Below are 19,911 nucleotides of genomic sequence, written 5' to 3' on the forward strand. Positions count from 1 at the left end.
TTTCTTCCTTATGCCAGTATCAACATTTCCTGAAAATGCGTCCATAACTTTTTGAGTTATCTTGCTAACAAACAAACAGACAAACACTGAAACAAGAAAAGCACTTTGAGAGTGCAGACCTCCGCCAAGGCAGATCAGCCCCCCCCATGCCAGTATCAACAATTCCTGAAATTTTCATCCAAGCCCGTCCATAACTTTCTGAGTTATCTTGCTAACAAACAAACAAACACACAAAGCAAAGTGATCACAATACCTCCTGGCTGATGTAAACATAACCTCTTGGTGGAAGTAATAAACTTTAATATGTGCAGGGGGCGGGGCTTGTTGTTCCTGGCACCACTTGTTTTGGTGGTGATGGGGGGGTGGGGGGGGGGCTGATCTGCTTTGGCGAAGATCTGCGCTCTCCAAGTGCTTTTCTAGTTTATGCATGGAAATAGCCTTCTATAATTATACCTTATATCGTCAGTTGGATGGGTCACTGGGGTGGTCGAGTGCAACCTGTAAAGCGACATTATTAATATCAAAATTGCGTCTTAGGTCTACTTGTAACCCTGCATTTTGCCAAAGACATTTTGTTTAAAAGACTGAATTGCACTGTAACTCTTCCAGAAATCTACAATGACTTTGGGGCCTTAGAGCCCTATTAAGACTATGGGCTGTTCAAATGTAAATTTCCTTGACTTCCCTCTAAACTCAAAGCTGCACTGCTCTCCTTAGTGACAGCCCAATTTCTCAGCCTGAAAGCACAAAGAAGAAAGTGATTACATCATAGGCCAGAGACAACACAAAGGCATCGTTGGCTCTGATATTGAGAAGTGATTACTGCCACTGTCGGGTTTCATTAGTTTTTCATACTTGGGAAGGTTTGCAGGTTCCAGTAATAACTCTCAGAAAAGATTTGGCCTTTTGTACGTGAGCATAAAACATCTGAAAGGAGAATTTCTGGACAATACGATGGTGGTCACTGTTCAGTTATACTTGTTAGCGGTCACTTAGCACAAGACAAAAATATGATAGAAGTTGGTTATCAAAGGTCAGGGTTTCCAAGACTGGCATAATTCTGGGTTCACATAACACATGTAAGAGGCTGGGAGGGCATGAAATGGCATAAAAGAAAGTGGACGGCCCTTTGATTCCAACGTAACAGCTAATCGATCGCTAATTCGCTTAATGCACTGCAAAAATCTAAATTTTACCAAGTGTATTTTTCTCATTTCTAGCCAAAATATCTCATCACACTTAAAATAAGACATAATCACCTAAAGAGTAACTTTTCAGTGAGATATAAGAACTTATTTTTAGACAACAGATCTTGAAAATCTTATTTCAAGAAATCTTACCAAGATGATTTTCACTTGTTCCGTTGGCAGATTTTTTTGGCTTGAATTAAGCAAAAATAAATAAATAAATAAATAAATAAATCTTGAATTAAGCCACAAAAAATCTGCCAATGGAACAAGTGAAAATCATCTTGGTAAGATTTCTTGAAATAAGGTTTTCAAGATCTATTGTCTAAAAATAAGTTCTTATATCTGACTGAAAAGTTACTCTTTAGGTGATTATGTCTTATTTTAAGTGTGATGAGATATTTTGGCTAGAAATGAGAAAAATACACTTGGTAAGATTCTGATTTTTGCAGAGTATGTGATCATGTGTATCACTGTGAGCCAATTATATCAGTTCCTTGATGTTGTCAAACCAAATGTTTCTGACAGTTAGCACTGTGGTTCAGCAGAGTGGATTTAATGGCTGTGATAGGAGAAATTACAACATGTTTGGTGAGTTTTTCTAATTTCCACCTTTACTTTTGACAATATAAAGAACAAAATAGATATACAAATGCATGTGTGTTGGGTCCATAGTTCAGCTACTGCCATGAATGTAACTGTCTTGTATCACATTATTATTATTATTATTATTATTATTATTATTATTATTATTATTATTATTATTATTATTATTATCATTATTATCATTATTATTAGTGATAGTTAACAAGACAATGTGGACAGAAAAACAACAACACATAAACAAAGAGAAACTCAAATAAACAAACAAACCAAAAACAACAACGACAACGTCATATTACAATGAAAAAGATCATAAATGTAAATAGCAACTAAACAATATAGCTTGGTTAGGTGTGATAGGGAAAAGGGGAAGAGGGGAGTGTGAATGAAAGTGAGAAAGAGAAAGGGGAGTGACGGGGAAAATAATAATTGTTGTAATAATACAAAAATATTTAATAATAATACCAGTAGCCTAATTTGCTAGTATTATTGTGGCGGTGGTAGCAGCAGAGGCAGTCACAATACAACGAGTTAAATAATTTAATATTTATAATAATGTATTTGTATCAGTTACTATCTGTTTTGAGTTTATTTGAATCAATTTAAATTAATATGGCTATGCGGGGGGGTAATTATTATTTGGTTAATGTAAGACCTCACCAGTTGATGTTGTAATCTCCAAGTGTATGGATAAGATATTAAATATTGTAATCAAAGTCGACTGATTGTTCCGGAACAAATAGTTTAGCAAAAGATCTGTTTATTTGGGGAATCTGAGCCACTTCTTCCTCTCATTCAGTTCAGCCTTTGGCCTGAAATGTTACACCAAAGACTAGAATCTTGTATTTTCAGTCAAAATATCATCAACATCATGTCATATTACTTCTACCCAAACACACGAGCAATGAAGACATGACATCAACTTGATATTAGGATTTTATTTAGTAGCCACACAGTTCAAAATAAACACAATTAAATTAAAATAAAACAAATTAATCATTATTTAGGCTGCAAAAATAGTCCTAGTAGTAACTGTTTGTAGGTTAGGGACTTAATTATCAAATAATCATATAGTTTTGTTTTTTTCTTCATACCATCTCCTGTTTATCATTTGCTGTGGGACTTCCTCTGGAATTTTTTCGTCATACCTAGAGGTGGAAATAAGACACAACGGTGCAAGGCAGTCAAAATAATCTAATAACGTAACCTACCGGAAAAATTCAGCCATTTCAAGCATCCCCAATGAATGACAATGGTGAGTGCAATTTTAATAGTGTGCTTCATTATTCATTGCTTTTGTGTCTCTTATTTTGATTAGATGCTGCCGTATGATGATTGACTTACACTGCATCACAAAGCACATCACGTTTCAAAAGTTTAACGTTACTTCTTCATATGTTGCTGAGCAGAACGACTTCAACGAATCGAAGTCAAGTCAAATGAATACTATGCAGGGTCAAGACTTTCATAATTGTGAGTCAAGTAAGTCTCAAGTCACAAATCATACGACCTAAGTCCACACTTCTTGTCTTAACGCTATGAATTGTGAGTAATCTCCTCAGGTAAGGTCTGTGCATTGTTCCTGTTTACGGAAAGGGGGCGTAAAAGGGTTCATCAAGGGTTGCAAGTGATGGGGCTCAAAGTCCACGAGTCTATGAGGGCGGACTTTGGGACTGGACTTGGTCATGTCAAGAATGACAACTGAGTGTCATGGTGTAGAATCAGTTATTTTCTCAGGTGTAGGGTGTAATTTTAGACAACCGCTACTGGCACATCTGGGGTTTTCCAGAACAGCCTCACAGAGCAGATAGTCATGCATGACAAAGAAGCCGTTATTAGAACCCCATGTATTCTTTTAGTGATCGACAATCCTTTCTGTCCATGTCATGTGGGTCTAGAACATGTGTCAAACATGTGGCCAGGGAGCCAAAACCAGCCCGCTAAAGGTTCCAATCCGCCCCGCAAGATGAATTTACAAAGTGCAAAATACAAAAATTACCGTGAAGATATTAACAGTTAAGGGTATCAAACTCAATAATAACAGCATAATAACCTATAAATAATGACTCCAAATGTTCTTCTTGGTTTAATGTGAGAAAAATAATGACATTATGCTGATAAATAATGTCAACACCAACTTTTTCTGTTTGATTTATTGCAAAGAACATTAAATTCTGATATCCTTTAACAATGAAATGTCAATAACCTGAACAAATATGAACACCCTGGAATGTTTAAAGAAAAATAAGTGCAATTTTAACAATATTCTGCCTGTTTTGTGTCTTTGTAGATCTGATCTGTAAAGCACATGTAGAAATCATAAATTGAGGCATATTATTGATAAAATTGTACTTATTTTTCTTCAGAAATTTCATTTTTTCCCCTAGTTATTCACATCTTTTTTTTTTGTTTTGGATAGAAATAGTTTGATCATTTAATGTTATTTTTTGCATATAAAAAATTTAGTTGTCATTATTTATAGGTTTAACAGGATTCCACCTCTTACTAAATGTTTTGTGTGTTTGTAGATCCACTGTGATCTGTAGGTTATAATGTGCATGTGTAAATGATAAACTGAGGCAGAATATTGTTAAAATTACACTTATTTTTTCAGTTTGTTCATGTTATTCACATCTTTTCAAAGGATAGTTTGTAAATGTAAACCTTCTCATAATGTAAATTTACTTTTTTTGCTCTAAAACATAGAGAAAAATTTGGAGTTGACATTATTTACATATTATTATGTTATTATTTTACTGGTTCAGCCCACTGCAGATCAAATTTAGCTGAATGTGGCCCCTGAACTAAAATGAGTTTGACACCCCTGATGTAGATGTTCATAATAGCTCGGATTTAAAGTTGAGAGTTAATATATCAAAAATAGATAAAACTGAAGAAAAATTGACTTTTTCAGTGAAATATATCATTAACAGAACATAAACCAAGCGTCTCCATTCACTGTTATTGATCCAGCTCCGTAGGTTTTGCTGGTGAATCAATGTTGTAGAAGATGACGGTGTTTCCACATTCACTATGGAGCCTCTGAACGTCCAACGCTGAGCTGAGTTTAGCAACATTTAGCTGAGTTATTTACATGCATTGATTGGATTAGTGGATCACAGTCATCAAACAGTTTAGATCAGTAGATGGTTTAGGATGACAGTGAATGTTTGTGTCTTTAGGGGTTAAAGGCTTTTCTGAGCACAGACAGCTAGTATACACACCACTCCAAACACCATCATTGTTTGTTTTCCTCCCAGACAGCACCTGCTTCACATGTCGTGAAAGCTGGCAAGCATGATTGGTAGGGGAGCAAAGTGCTGTCTGTCCTGTCTGTCTGCCTTGAAGCGGCAAGAATTTATGACTAAATACAGCCTAAACTGAGAAAGTGACCATAAAATAGTGTGAGGTCTAAACCTAGACTGTTAGTTGAGCCATGACACAGTCACCATTAAACTGGGGGGGGGCTTATTTCAGGAAATTTTTCAGATTCAACTTCAGCCCAGATTTTCTAATGCTCCCATGTCTTGGGAATACAAAAATGTGAAAAAATTTCAAATCAAGCTCAACCCCCCCGACTCCAAAAATTACCTTTTCAACCCTGAAAACGTGGGGTTTTTGGCAACTTTCAAACCTTCTTCACTTTCGATAAAGTACAATGTAGCAATATGCTCATGCTGGGCCCTTAAATGTGTTTTTTTTTTTTTTTTTTTTTTTTTGTGAGACATGTCATGTCTTAAGAGTGCTTTGCATTACAAAAGGTGTAGTGGCAAGGCCAAATTATAGGTCAAAGGTCACCCAAATGGTCAAAAATGCATATTTCATGGAATTAAGCTCTTAATGTGGGTTCTTCAAAATGTTGGGCTCAGGTTCTCTCCTCATAACACATCTACTGAAACCAGAGGGAAGAGAACTTAGAACATATTTGATAAAATGTCGGAATGGTATGAATTTTTGAAAAAAACTAGGCATTTTGGTGACCTTTGACCTACAACATGACGTTGACATTAGACTTTTCATAGTACAAAGTACTCTTCCGATACAGTATGGCACTTACAAGATTATTAAATGGCCCATCATGAACATATTTATACATTGCATTGGACAAAAGAGTGGAGAAGCTGTGAAAGTTTCAATTTTCAGAGTTAAAGTAATTTTTGGGGTGGGGTGGGGGGTTTGGATGAAAATTTCAAAAAAACTTACACAGGAGTGCTTAGAACATCTTGTTGCATCAGAAAATCAGGGCTAATGTGGTATTTGATATTAAGCCCCCCCCCCAGTTAAACACAATAAAATGGAAAACATGCACTGGCATGCGCTGTACTGATGCATGAAAACATGATGTGCTGCTGATTTCCAACATGTTCCTTGGAGACAAAATGCATCATTTTATCGCTTTCAGCAACAATGAAGTGATGACCTTAACTGAACTGAAACTATCTGAAATGTGAACAAGTAATGAATTTCCAGTGTATCTGTGGGTAGCATTTTTGATGATAAGTTAAAAAGACAAAACCTCAAAACCTGAGTTCGACTTAGTCGGTTTCTCAGTTAAAAAGCTCTTACGCAACCGGACAGCATTAAAAAGTCATGCTTTCAGCAGCAAATGTCATTTGTCACTTTGTCGACTTTGATACAGTTCTGACTTGTGTAACCTTGGCAGAGAGAGCTTTGAATTTATTGCTATACTTCCAGGTTTGTGAGACATCAGAAACAGAAATTGAAAAGCTGAAACTCTGATAATCACTTCTGTGGTGAAAGTAAAGGTATTAAGGGTACTGCTCAAAATATGCATCATCTTGAAACATTTATTTATATTCCTCGGGTTGAGTCATGATGTTTTTCAGTTATTGCCTTTTAGTATTTTTTCTTTTTGTAATTGTACCATTTTATTTCCAACCTGAAAACTAAAATCCATACATTTTAAAGTTTGCTTTGAGAACTTTATTTCTATTTTGTTTGTTGTTCAGAGTGAAAGCACCTATCATAGGTAAATGAGTTAGTCATAGTGAATAATAATATTTGCAGATTTAATCTATGGCACCGACCACAAAAGCAAAAGTGAACAGCTGTGCCTGTTACTCTATTAATTCCAGAGATTGCTTGTGCAAACGGTGTGAAGAAATATGTTGAATAGGCTATTACAGCAGTGTTTTCCAAACTTATCAAAATGACAGGAAATGATTGAATATTAGCCCATTCAAGTGAGTCTCTTTGTTCAGCCGTGTGCACTGGTGTACAGCTTTGTCTGACTTATTAGCTTTTAATACTGTGCATAAATCCATTTACAGAGTGTGTGAGAGAGATTTGTGTGTGTGAATGTGTGTGTGTGGTTGTGTATAAGCTATTCCAGACCCTTCTACCTCTGCCAGGTTTGTGTAAGGAAGTGACAGAGCATAAAAAATCAAAGGTTGCAATATGTCAAAGTATTTTGAATCAGCTATTTAACTCGATTCTTGTAATTGCGTTCTTTCGTCGTCACGCTTCCTTTGTGCCTATTGTTTTTAATGACTGCGATGACAAAATAAGAGTGAGATTTTTCAGAATTGTTGGTTCGATTGAGGTTGTTGGATGAATAAAACTTTTTAACACCCAACTGTCACTGCTCTTGGGCTGTGACAAATACATAAAAACACACCCACGTTTAATGATTAACTTGAATGATTCATTTGACAATGAAATGTGAGCATTCTTCTACCTTCGCTGCTTCCCCAGATGCAGCTGTGCCGATAGCTAAACCTCCTATTGATGACACACGAAAGTCATTTTCACGCATGAACTTTGTTCCACATGCCTGTTAACGGACACGGTGAAGACTGAAATAAAAGTCTAAAGTAGCATCAGTAAGGCTCAAATGAAACATATGATTTTTTTTTTCTTTTTTTAAATCGGACATTTACTTAGACTACACAATCTTCACATTCACATATCTAATCAATTAACCTTAGCATTAAGAGAACTGATAGTCTACCAAGCTAATATAATAATTAGGGATGGGAATTGTGAAGAATTTAACGATTCCGATTCCATTATCGATTTTACTTATCAATCCGATTCCTTATCGATTCTCATTGAGTGAGGGAATAAAAGAGTACAAATGGGTGTGTTTGTATCAACTGTCTGTTATATTTCCATCTCTGCACAGAAAATATAACATATACAAGATGTACAAATAATAATAACAGATGACGCCGGCCTGGTTCTGGGGGCGTACAGTGAAAGTGAAACTAAAGACGCTTTACTAATTCCTCTATTGCCGCATTTCTACTACGTGGAACCGGTTCGACTCGGCTTGGCTTGTCTCCCGTTGCTGTGTACCTCATTTCCTTTCCCTTCTTCCCTTCGGAAACTTGTATTTGAGGAGTTACAACATTTGTTGCCCACACTGGAACCAGCCCAGCGTTCATTCTGCAGGTACATTCACAAGCGCCGCTAGGTAGAGTATCAAATACGTGACATTCCTGTAAATGATTCACATGCTGTGGACAAATGTTTGAAGATATTGGAGGGATTCTACCCTTTTGAAGACATGGAAGCTTTGCAAGTGTTCCAAGTAAGTGGACCTGGTGTCATCTTTTTAGACCATTTCTACCTCAATGCCATGTTGGCTACGTTCTGACCAGAACAATGCAGCATACATGTGACGTCATCACACATGCACAATGAAGGCGGACTCGATAAGCAGAATCGTTAAGCAGGCAGGCAAACGATTCCAAGGAATCGAGCTACTGGGAATCGGTTCTCAAAAAAGAACCGGTTCTCGATTCCCATCCCTAATAATAATGATAATGGGCTAAGCTACTGATTAGCATGGTAGAGTGTCAATTCGCTCAATGCAAAGGTTGAGAGAAATGATTGTCTACCAAGCTAATATGCTAAAGCTAATGGGCAATGTTAAAACTTTGCATGGTAAACTATCAGTTCTCTGAATGCCAAGTTGAAAGAACTGATAGTGTTGTAGCTGAACCTGCGCTTAATTTACATGAGCTATTTCCTCAATTTGAGCACTGAATTGCAACCTCTAGGAATAACTTTCATTAACCTTAGACTCCTTCAGTCACAGTTGCCAATAAAACCAAAGTGTTAATGGTGAACTGTAAAATGAATACGTAATGCTTAGGTCATAAATGCCCTTATGAACAGCTATGAAGACCATGCAAATGATTTATGGACTATTTCATACAACCTTCTCAAGGCAGCCTTTTAAGAATGGAGAGTTTGTAGACCATTCCTAACTTTGTAGCCAGGTGGATGATCGTAGGAAAGGGGATTCGTAGGACACCCTAATGAATGCCAACAACCTAAGAACAACACATGACGTTTGTGGATTATTTAAGATGAGGAGGCCATTCCAGAACCTCATGTTCCTACGGTGGCCGCAAGTACATTGTAAGAACACATTACGTTCTCTTTAGGGGCCCTTTATGGCGTTCACATGAATAGACGTATGGACAGAGATTCGCATGGTGTTCTTAAGGTGGATGTAAGGTGTTCCTATGGGCAGCAGTATGTCATCCATGCAGCATTCATGGCATTCTTCGAAGGGGTCATGTACGAATCTTCATTCTAGAGACTTCTTCAGCTAAAAAACATTCAAGCTAAAGATTTGCAAAGTTGTTCACAATGGGCCTGAAAGGAAGGGGGAGGAAGAGAAAGGATGGGGATGTGGGGAGGAGAAACAAACAGCAACAGCCACCATTAGAACCACTAGAGCAGCCTGTAGCACAGTCTGACCATGGGGAGGAGTAGAAGGAATAGCAGGAGTTAGAGCTCCAGGATGAATATATCGATCTAAAAATTCAGAAAAAGCATAAGATCTTCCACCGACAACTTGAGAATGCTGTGGGTTGCACATAGGGGTGCTGTACGACCACCTTACAACAAAAAAATTGTGAAGTGGCCGTAGGTATGACGTAGAAAGGTCCCATGACACCGTTACAAAGAACGTGAAAACTCTACGGTCAGGACATCAAGTCATCTTCTCACGAAGCCTTCAAGTTGCCCTTGTGATTTGAATGGCAGCCATACCAACTTTGTAAGATGGACATAAGAAACTAATGTTCTTTCCATGAATATCTACAAACTCCAGATTTTGGAGGAACTTGGAGATTCGTACGAACCCATCGTTCATTAGAATCTTTGCGACCTAGGCATAAGTCGACAGAGCAGTGCAGCTCAATCAGGTTGAATGAAGAGTTGTCGGTTAAAATATAATTAGATAATGCTTTAATTCAACATGTAAAATTCAGAATAATCACATGAAAGTAACTCATCTGTAGGTTCATAATTATCTTACATAGATTTATTTTCAGACAGCCAAAATACTTATAAGGTAAGATGGAGAGATTCCTTCATTTCTGTTTCACTTCAGTTTTGTTTTTTCCTGGGTTGTTCATATATAGCCCACATTAAAGCACACAGTGGTAAGAATACTCATTTTGCTTTGAAAATGTACTCTCACCACAGTGGGCCAACATAAGAGTCCATCTAATATACATTAAGTATAGTAGGATTCTTTGAGCCCTTTTTTCTATGTCTTCATGGATTCTCCTTCACATCTTCTCTTGACTTCATGATGGTTTCCATTAAGATCAAGGCTACACAAGTAGTAAGTAGGAGATAAATAAGATGTAATATTTTTATTTCAAAAGCAACCCCAGGCCCTGGTGCTGATTCTTCACTCTTAACGGGTACTCTCTCTGCTGATGTAGCACTTGTAGTTTCTCTTTTGTTCTCCTTTTATTTTATACATTTTCAACATTCACACACACCATTACTTTCCATGCATGCCTCATCTTGACATTCACATCCTGTGCTTCTGTGATCTTTTATTATACTTTCTCCAGTTTCTACAGAAACTTTTAGAGCCTATTATTATTGGTCAAATTAATGGCTTTATATTTACATAAGGGTTTTCTATAATTAATGTTAATGGTACTGTTTTGATGTTATACAGGAAGTGCTGATTAAATGGAAACAGGAAGTAGCAAGTTGTGTTTTCTACATTTGCTCTCTTACCCAAGTCTGTTTACTTGTGTCTGGAAAGTTATAATTCTTATACTATGTTACAACAATGTGCACTTATGACATTATTTGGATTAGTTTCAACCATGTAAAATGTTGAAAATCTCTTAATTAGCAGAAATATGCTAGCATTGGCGCTCTAACCACTAGCTTAGCCTATTAGCATTAGCATATTACATCTTACAGCAACAGTAATGTCCGTTATCACATTTTTCCAAGTTCCAAAACATGAAAAATGTGCATCCTGCCTGTCATATCGATCGTTTGTTTTCACGAACAGTCATGTTTGCCATTGTAATGAATTGTGGGATGTTATAGTGTCTTGTACTTTAGTGAAGGATGGCCCAGTGTATAAGAAAGCACTGAAGCTCATTTTCACTTTGTCATTTAAATAATTTAAACAGCTTTTATTATTTCTGACACAGAGATACTTTTGGGTCATTTCACTCAGTTAAGAACCAAACGAAGCAGATATGACTATTTGGTCCATAAATCTGGGATCACTGAACCCAGGTGATACCAAAACCAACCCCTAATTTACAACCCATTCACACCCTGATTGCTGTTTAACCCCTTAAAAACCCAATGCTACTTTTGTGTCAGTTCCCAAATTATTTTTTCCTCTCTATTTAATCTCTCATAATTGATTTATTTCCATTTATTATAATATTGTCCTCTGCATTTTTCACTGTAAATCATGTTTTCCTCTATTTAATTTCCTGTATTTAATTTAGATGTCTATGAAAAGCAAGAGTAAGTTCAATGGTTATTATATCAAAACAGAGGAAACTGAAGAAAAAGTAACTTTTTCAGTAAAGATATCATTAACTGAACATAAACCAAGTGTGTCCATCCACTGTCATTTCTTAAACTCCATAGGTTTTACTGGTGAATCAATGTTATAGAATATGACGGTGTTTCCATGTTCACTACGGAGCCTCTGAGCGTCCAAATGGGTCATATCTGATGACCATGAAAAGATGACAAACTCTATTTTACACCAATTATTTACATGTTTTGATAGGATTAGTGGATCAACGGGTATTACACAGTTTAGATCAGGAGATGGTTTTGGTCACAAGTAGATGTTTTGGGTCTTAAGCACAAGGGTCATGACGATGAGGTCTCAATAGGATGAGTAGAAATGTCAAAAACAACTAAATAAATATAGAAGAGATTGAGAGAAATATAACAAAAACCTCCAAACCTCTGAACTCTACTCCCACTCCACAATATGTACTCAATATGTGTGGGAGACGTTGTTTTATATTGAAATACAGGACAAGCCAAACAGTAGGCACTTCTCAAAATAACATGTACAGTGATGCCAACTTTGACTATACTACATAAGAGGAAAAAAAGCCCTATACGCACTTTCTATAAGTAAAGAAAACTCTGGGATGCAGACACTTTTGAAAATAAATGAAATTCACTTTAATAGTGTTTTGTTTTTGTTTGTTTTTTTATAATGTAATTGTCTTGTGGGGTGCAGTGGGTGTTTTTCTAAATGAATAAAACTGCAATTACAAAAAAAAATAGGCTGTGATTCAGATCAGTCTGAGGACAAATGTTTATTTGCTTTGGCAGATTAGTCTGGCACCATTCCCATTCAAACCGATATCCACAGGCTCCACCAATCACAACCATTTATCTGATATGGCGTGAGTCTGATATAGTTTTTTTTTAAGCTTTATTGTGTTTCTTAAGACAACAATAGACAGGCTGAAAGACAACAGATAGGCACATCAAAAGTGTTCCACATAGAGACAAGAAGGGAAAAGAAAAAAAATCTGTGTAGTTTTCTATTCAGAGTTTGATAAAATGATGAGTTTGCACCAGAGGTTCTTCTTGTTCACATATACTGTATAGAATGGATACTTAATGCTGCTAAAACTGCGACATATAGGTTAATTCCTCTTTTAAAGTCCTGGACCACAGTGATGGTCTGGAGTTGGTCCCTGAGCACCTTCAATGGCAGCTCTCTGTCTCTAATGTGTGCTATGTGCTAATGCTAATTGCTAATGATAATACTACATAATGTATGTGCATTAGGATGGGTAAAATGCAGAAACTGAATTCCTCTACAGGGATAATAAAGTGAGTTAACATTTTAATCGTTATTTTCTACAACAGGGGTGTCAAAGTCATTTTAGTTCAGGGGCCAGATTCAGCTAAATTTGATCTGAAGTGGGCCGAACTAGTGAAATAATAACATAATAATATATAAATAATGTCAACTCCAAATTTTTCTCTATGTTTTAGAGCAAAAAAAGTACATTTATGTTATGAAAAGGTTTACATCTCCAAACTATCCTTTCAAACAATGTGAATAACATGAACAAACTGAAAAAATAAGTGTAATTGTAACAATATTCTGTCTCAGTTTATCATTCACAGATCACAGTGGATCTACAAATACACAAAACATTTAGTAACAGGTGGAATCTTGTTAAAATTGTGCTTCTCTTAAGACAATTCAGGTTGTTCATATTTGTTCAGGTTATTCACATTTTTTTTGCGAAATTAAACTTTGTTTTAGTGTAAATACATGAAAATACTTACATTTACAAGAGAAAAATTTGGAGTTGTCATTATTTATATTTTATAATGATAGTATTTGACTGGTCTGACCCACTGGAGATTGAATTGGTCTGAATGTGGACCTAAAAGGATTGTTAATTTCTTAGTGTAATTTTTGCATTTCACAACTTCATCCCAAGGGCCGGACTGGACCCTTTGGCGGGCCGGATTTGGCCCCCTGAGCTGCATGTTTGACACCTGTGATCTACATCAGTATATACTGCAGTTTTCTGTATGTGAATGCTAATGCAGTGTACTCCATAGTAGTGATGTTTGATACCATGGATTTCCTTTCCCATCCGATACTGAGTGAAATTCAGGCTGATACCGATCCGATACTGATAGTTTGTCAAATACACTTAATGTATCAGGAGAAAAAAAAGTGTATTTCAAATCATAATTTCATAAAGAATACAAGACAAGAGAGTAATTATTGTTTAAGTAAGAACTATTCTAAAAATTACAACTTGCATACTAACCCTTTCATGCATGAATTATATGAACCTTAATCACACTTTTTCCTCCCTGTTTTTATTCCTCTTTTTTTATTCCATATTTTTTTATGAAATAACATTTTATTCTCCTCAAAGCGAGAACAATAAATGTGTGGAAACATACAGAAACTAGAAGCACTCGGAGAGCGCAGACCTCCGCCAAGGCTGATCAGTGGCCCCCCCCGTGGGCCCCCCCAGCCCCGATCACCACCAAAATTTAATCATTTCTTCCTTATCCCATTTCCAACAAACCCTGAAAATTTCATCCAAATCTGTCCATAACTTTTTGAGTTATGTTGCACACTAACGGACAGACAAACAAACAAACAAACAAACAAACAAACAGACAAACAAACAAACAAACAAACCCTGGCAAAAACATAACCTCCTTGGCGGAGGTAAAAATTGCACAAAACACAACAGTGATTAATCACTGCAATTACAGTACTTAAATACCTAAAAAACTGTAGTGCAAATAAAATACTTCAAGTAACATTGCAAAATACCTGATATCTCTGATGTAAATATCAAAATTATACCACATCAGGAGTTCTCTCACTGTTACTCTATGTATAAAGCCAATGCCTCCCCAGTGACACTAAATTGACGGGCAATTGCACATTCCCTCCTTTAAAAAAAAAAAAAATATATATATATATGTATATATACGTATATATATATATATATATATATATATATATATATATATATATATATATATATATATATATATATTATATATATATGTGTGTGTGTGTATAGATATATGTGTGTGTGTAGGTATATATATATATATATATATATATATATATATATATATATATATATACACATACATATACATTTATATATATATATATATATATATATATATATATATATATATATATATATACATATATATATATATATATATATATATATATATATATATATATATAAGAACAAAAAAATGAATGGCTCTTTACAAAGACTCGGTTCCCATTGTTCATTTCAAAGAACCGTTCAAAAGATTTGATTCGTTTGTGAACGTCACATCACTAGAATGTACATCTAACTAATTTATTAACAGCTAACTGGCAGGTTTTGAAGGATAAATCAAATGTTTTTATGTGTGGTATATCATTTTTATTACATCAAATATTAATTGATTTACACATTTTTAACATATTATCTTATCATATCATATCATCTTATCATATCTTATTCATTTCTGTGTGTTCATGTGGAGAGATTAGAAAACAATGGCTTCAACCCCCATTTTGCTCAATTCTATTATTGCTTTGTGTAATGAACCTGCACCCGAAACATTAAATCCAGGTGTGTAAATCAGTGTATGACCTGCAGTAGATCGAGGTCAGCACAGAGGCCTTTATGAGACAGACCGGACCAGTGTTACGGCCAACAGGATGATGGTTTGTCCACGCATTTTACCAGTTTGTAGTAAAATGAAGGTCATGAGGATGGATTTTTTTCTACACAGTGGAGGAAAATTATCACTGTTAGTGTAGACAGGGCATTCATTTAAGGTAAGTGGAACTCCATTCCAAAAGCCAGCAGAGCAGGTGGCAGTGATTACACTAATTTTGATCCTCCATTAGACAAATAGAGAAGACGATGATATATTACACATGTAAGTTAACTGAAGTAACTACTGGGAAATTTCGCTGCAGCAGTTTGCATTGGAGTATGTCATGCAGACTGCAAGTGTTCTTCCTTCAGGCTCCTGGTCAGAATCAGTATGTCAGTAGTATGTTGGAGCTGACAGAGAGCTGAAGTCCTGCCCCCTCAGGTCATGTCCAATGGGACCTTATTACAGAATAAAATCATATTACAGTCAATAGAAAGATAACAAACATTTTTTTTTTGATTCATTTGTTTTAAACATCATTTACAAATGTGATGCTTGTCAGTTTAAAAAATAATTTATGGCTAAAATTTGCTTAGAGGTCTTATTTATGTCTTTGTGCATAAGAAATCAATCTAAGTGAATCCCCAAAGGAACTTTGTGTTGGTAAATGCAAGTTATGCAAATTTACAGGATTTCAGTTCTGTTGCAACATGTTGATGGTCATATGAACTATGTTTTCAGGTCAAAAATGTCCAGTTTCATCACAATTAATGCTATATTTTCATGTCACAAATGGCCAAGTTATATTTTAACTGAATTTACCTGAAAAACAAATACTCTATTCTTTTAGATTCCCCAGTTTTTCTTACAAGGTTTTATACTACATATCACATATTTTAATTTTACTGGTTGCAATATGGAGTATGGTGCTGATCCATCCTGCTTATGTTACGCCAATACATACATTTAGAATGTCACACGTCACTTTTTAAATCAACAGTTTTTTTAATAATAAGGATTTTTATAAAGAAATAACAATTCTATATTGTTCTTTACTCTTTAGTATGATGATAAACTATACAATAAATAATTCTGATACAAGTTTTTGCACAGGGATCAGTTGTGGAAACGGTGACATGGCTGCTGAGCATCAGTATGATGGGATCTGTAACAACCATGTCACATCCGTCCACTGCCACATTTTGTGTTTTTGTGTCAGCTGTTATTGTTTTAGATCCACAATACTAACATTTATGAATAAGCGGATAATTAGCAATAGTAAGTATATAAGTTTATTACTAATAAAGTACTGGTACTGACCAGATCATCATGGGTAATGTCACGTCCGTCCACCAGCAAAAGTTTTCACATACACGTGCTATTCAAAATCCAATATTTCTGAAAATAGAGCTTCCACTGTCAAATAATATCAGTAGTCTGTGCACAAATGTATTAGCGTTATTTCAACACAGTTCTATGCATTTCTTACAACTTTTTTTTTTTTTTGACAAAAATGGCCACTTATTTGACCCCCTAAGTACATTTTAGCCATTTTACCAACCAAAGAAATTGTGATTTGATGTAAAACTGCTGAAGTATCAGGCTGTGAAAATCAACCCACCTGACAAGCTCTGAATTGACATCATCATTACTTTCTCTCCACCATCTGTTCTGACTTACTGAAGATATCTTTGCAGCTTCAACATGACCAGACTGGAGTTATTATTCTCTTTGAGTACTTTTTCACTTCACTCTTAAAGACCAAGGTCAAACGTGTCGAGGTAACGATCCTTTCAGTGATAGTGGTGTGTATCACATGCAACAATGAAAGCCGTCCATGAGCTGTTTTACACTGAACTAGATGCAACTTAACTGTCTTTACTGCAAACTTGTAAAATTATCGTTTAAACTGACAAACTGTGGAAGAGTTATAACAGGATCAAAACATTATTTGTCTCTTGGCATTGACTGGTGTCCACATTTGTTTTATAAAATTAGGTCTAATTCAACTTCTCTATAGGGAAGACAGCTTTTGTCCATGAGGTCCAGCAGTTCTACCTTACATGCCTTTGAATGCACCATGACACATTCTTTAAGGCCACGTCCACACAAACCACTGGTGGCTGTGCGAGAATTGTTCAGCAACCGTGTGATCTCAAGATTCGGTAACGTTCCCTGGCCCCCTAGATCGCCAGATTTGTCCGTTTGTGATTTTTTCTTGTGGGGCTATCTCAAGAGTGAAGTGTACACGACTCGACCAAGAACTCTGGATGAGTTAAAACAGAGAATTCAGGATGAAATTCACAGTCTCCCAGCTGAGATGTTGCAGCGGTCAATGAGGAATCTCAACAGCAGATTTCAAGAATGCATTCGTACAGGAGGACGCCATCTACAGGAAGTAATTTTTAAAAAATGAAAATTCCATCATTGTTTCTTAAATGGCATGTTTTAAGGTTTCAATTACTATGAATAATATATTTTTCTTCCATCACTCTTGGTTTTATTGGATTGTTAAAAAGTTCCCGTTTTTTGTGTCACCCTGTATATTGTTTCTTGGAATACAGTAGTTACTGTAAAATGCAGCTACTGTGGCTAACAGTATTTTACTGTAAAAGGTACATTATATACAGCCCAGTACCGTAATACTTTTTACAATAAGAAACTGTAGTTGCAGATTACAGCAGAGATACTGTAGAATAACAGTAGCATGCTGGCAACTGTAGCTGCCAGTATTTTACGGTAAAATTTGTTACAGTATAGAAAAGCAACAGTGTGGGGTGTTGGGGAAGGAGATGCGACAAAGAAGCTATAATTCCACTACACATTACCCACAGTTTTAAGGAAACTTTTGTAAACATTTTAATAATGTAATTTTACATTTTTCACTGTTATTATTTTACAGCTCAGGCTCACTTGACATTATACTGGGCTGTATGTGGCCCCTGAACTAAACTGAGTTTGACACCCCTGGTTTAGACAGAATGTAGTTCATCCTTCAGCCCTGACTCGCATATGAAGGACATGTTTGTTATCTCTCTTTTGGTTCGAATAGTCCTTCTCTCTTAATTCCTTCTTGTTATTTCAGATGTCACATGTGCCACTTTCCCTCGTTGCATGTCTTAATTCCTGCTGTTCATTTCATCAGTAAAACCCATTAACATTGTCTTTGCAGATCCTTTTCCCATATCATTTCTGAGAACAACTGCTCGAGAGATCCCCAACTTATTGATAATGTCTAGACAATAATTTTCCAGCTTGCTGCGAAGACATTAAACCCATGACAGCCTGAATTGAGGAACTAATCGAGGAATTAATAAGATGTGATGTGGGCTGCATTTACATCACTGACTACCGAACAATCTGTTTAACAGACCAGAATCGCTGCGCCACAAGCCTCCTCCTGCTGTTTACTTATTCAGGATTCTTGCACATTAAAGGCGCTGAGACATTTCCTGACTCAGAGATTTCAGAGCATGACGCCTCAGTGAAAACTAGGCCTCGTAACTGGGCCAACCCTGTCAGCCTGCAGACTCAGGGGTGTCAGGATTATAGCTCTGTTGTTCTTCAAGTTAGACTGCAAACAAATTCCAAGAATATAGCAATTTACTGGGAAATATGACACATAATCCAATCCAACTTTATTTGTAAATCACTTTAAAACAACCACAGTGGACCAAAGTGCTGTACAGAAAAATAAATAAAAAACAAAATAACAGAGTAAAATACAAGAATAGATTAAAAGACATAAAACAATTGTAAAAAATAAAATAAAAAATTAAGAAATTAAGTAATTAAATAAAAACACAGAAGAAAAGATAAAATCTAAATAAAAGAATAAAATACAAGAATAGATTAAAAGACATAAAACAACTGTAAAAATAAAAAAAAAATGAAGAAATTAAATAAATAAATAAATAAATAAAATTACAGAAGAAAAGATAAAACCTAAAAAAGAGAATAAAATACAAGAATAGATGAAAACATAAAAAGCTGTACAATTTAAAACCAACAACAAATAAGAACAATAAACCAATATCAAATAAAACAACTGAATAAAAAATAATACATTCAATCATCTCATGCGGTTTATAATACGTAACATTTCCACATTAAGATATCCAGAAAACCAATGTACATAGTACTTTGTTACCAGTATATTACATTGGTATTTTTTTAATGAGTTTATAATGATTTGACTATGTTATTACCATTGGCAGCCACACTGTTACACTCTTTTTTTTTTTTTTGATCAGTGTATTTTAATTCATTTTCAGTTTTTCAAACATACAAAAAGTAAGACAAACACTGAGACATATAACAGAGGAATAAGATGCCACAAAAAAAAAAAAAAGTTCCACTATGTAATTACCCAGTCACTTTGTACACAGAGCACATTACACTGTTACACTCTTTTAATACGTTTCATGCTGTATATATGTTTATGCTGCATCTGTGAATGGGGTCATATACCCTTTACCAATTAAAAACTATTATTTTATGACAACACATAACAAAGTGAACATACATCAATCAGCAAAAAGTGAAAACAACATAAAATACATTACTAATTATTTATCTTGTCTGCAAGTGTTTCTGCCTGAATCACAAGTATATTTTCAGTCAGTTATTATAGCTATTAGTGGTGCTAATTATTACCTCTGCCAAGGAGGTT

This window comes from Sphaeramia orbicularis, chromosome 12 (genome assembly GCF_902148855.1).
Source record: "Sphaeramia orbicularis chromosome 12, fSphaOr1.1, whole genome shotgun sequence".
In the NCBI taxonomy this organism is placed as follows: Eukaryota; Metazoa; Chordata; class Actinopteri; order Kurtiformes; family Apogonidae; genus Sphaeramia; species Sphaeramia orbicularis.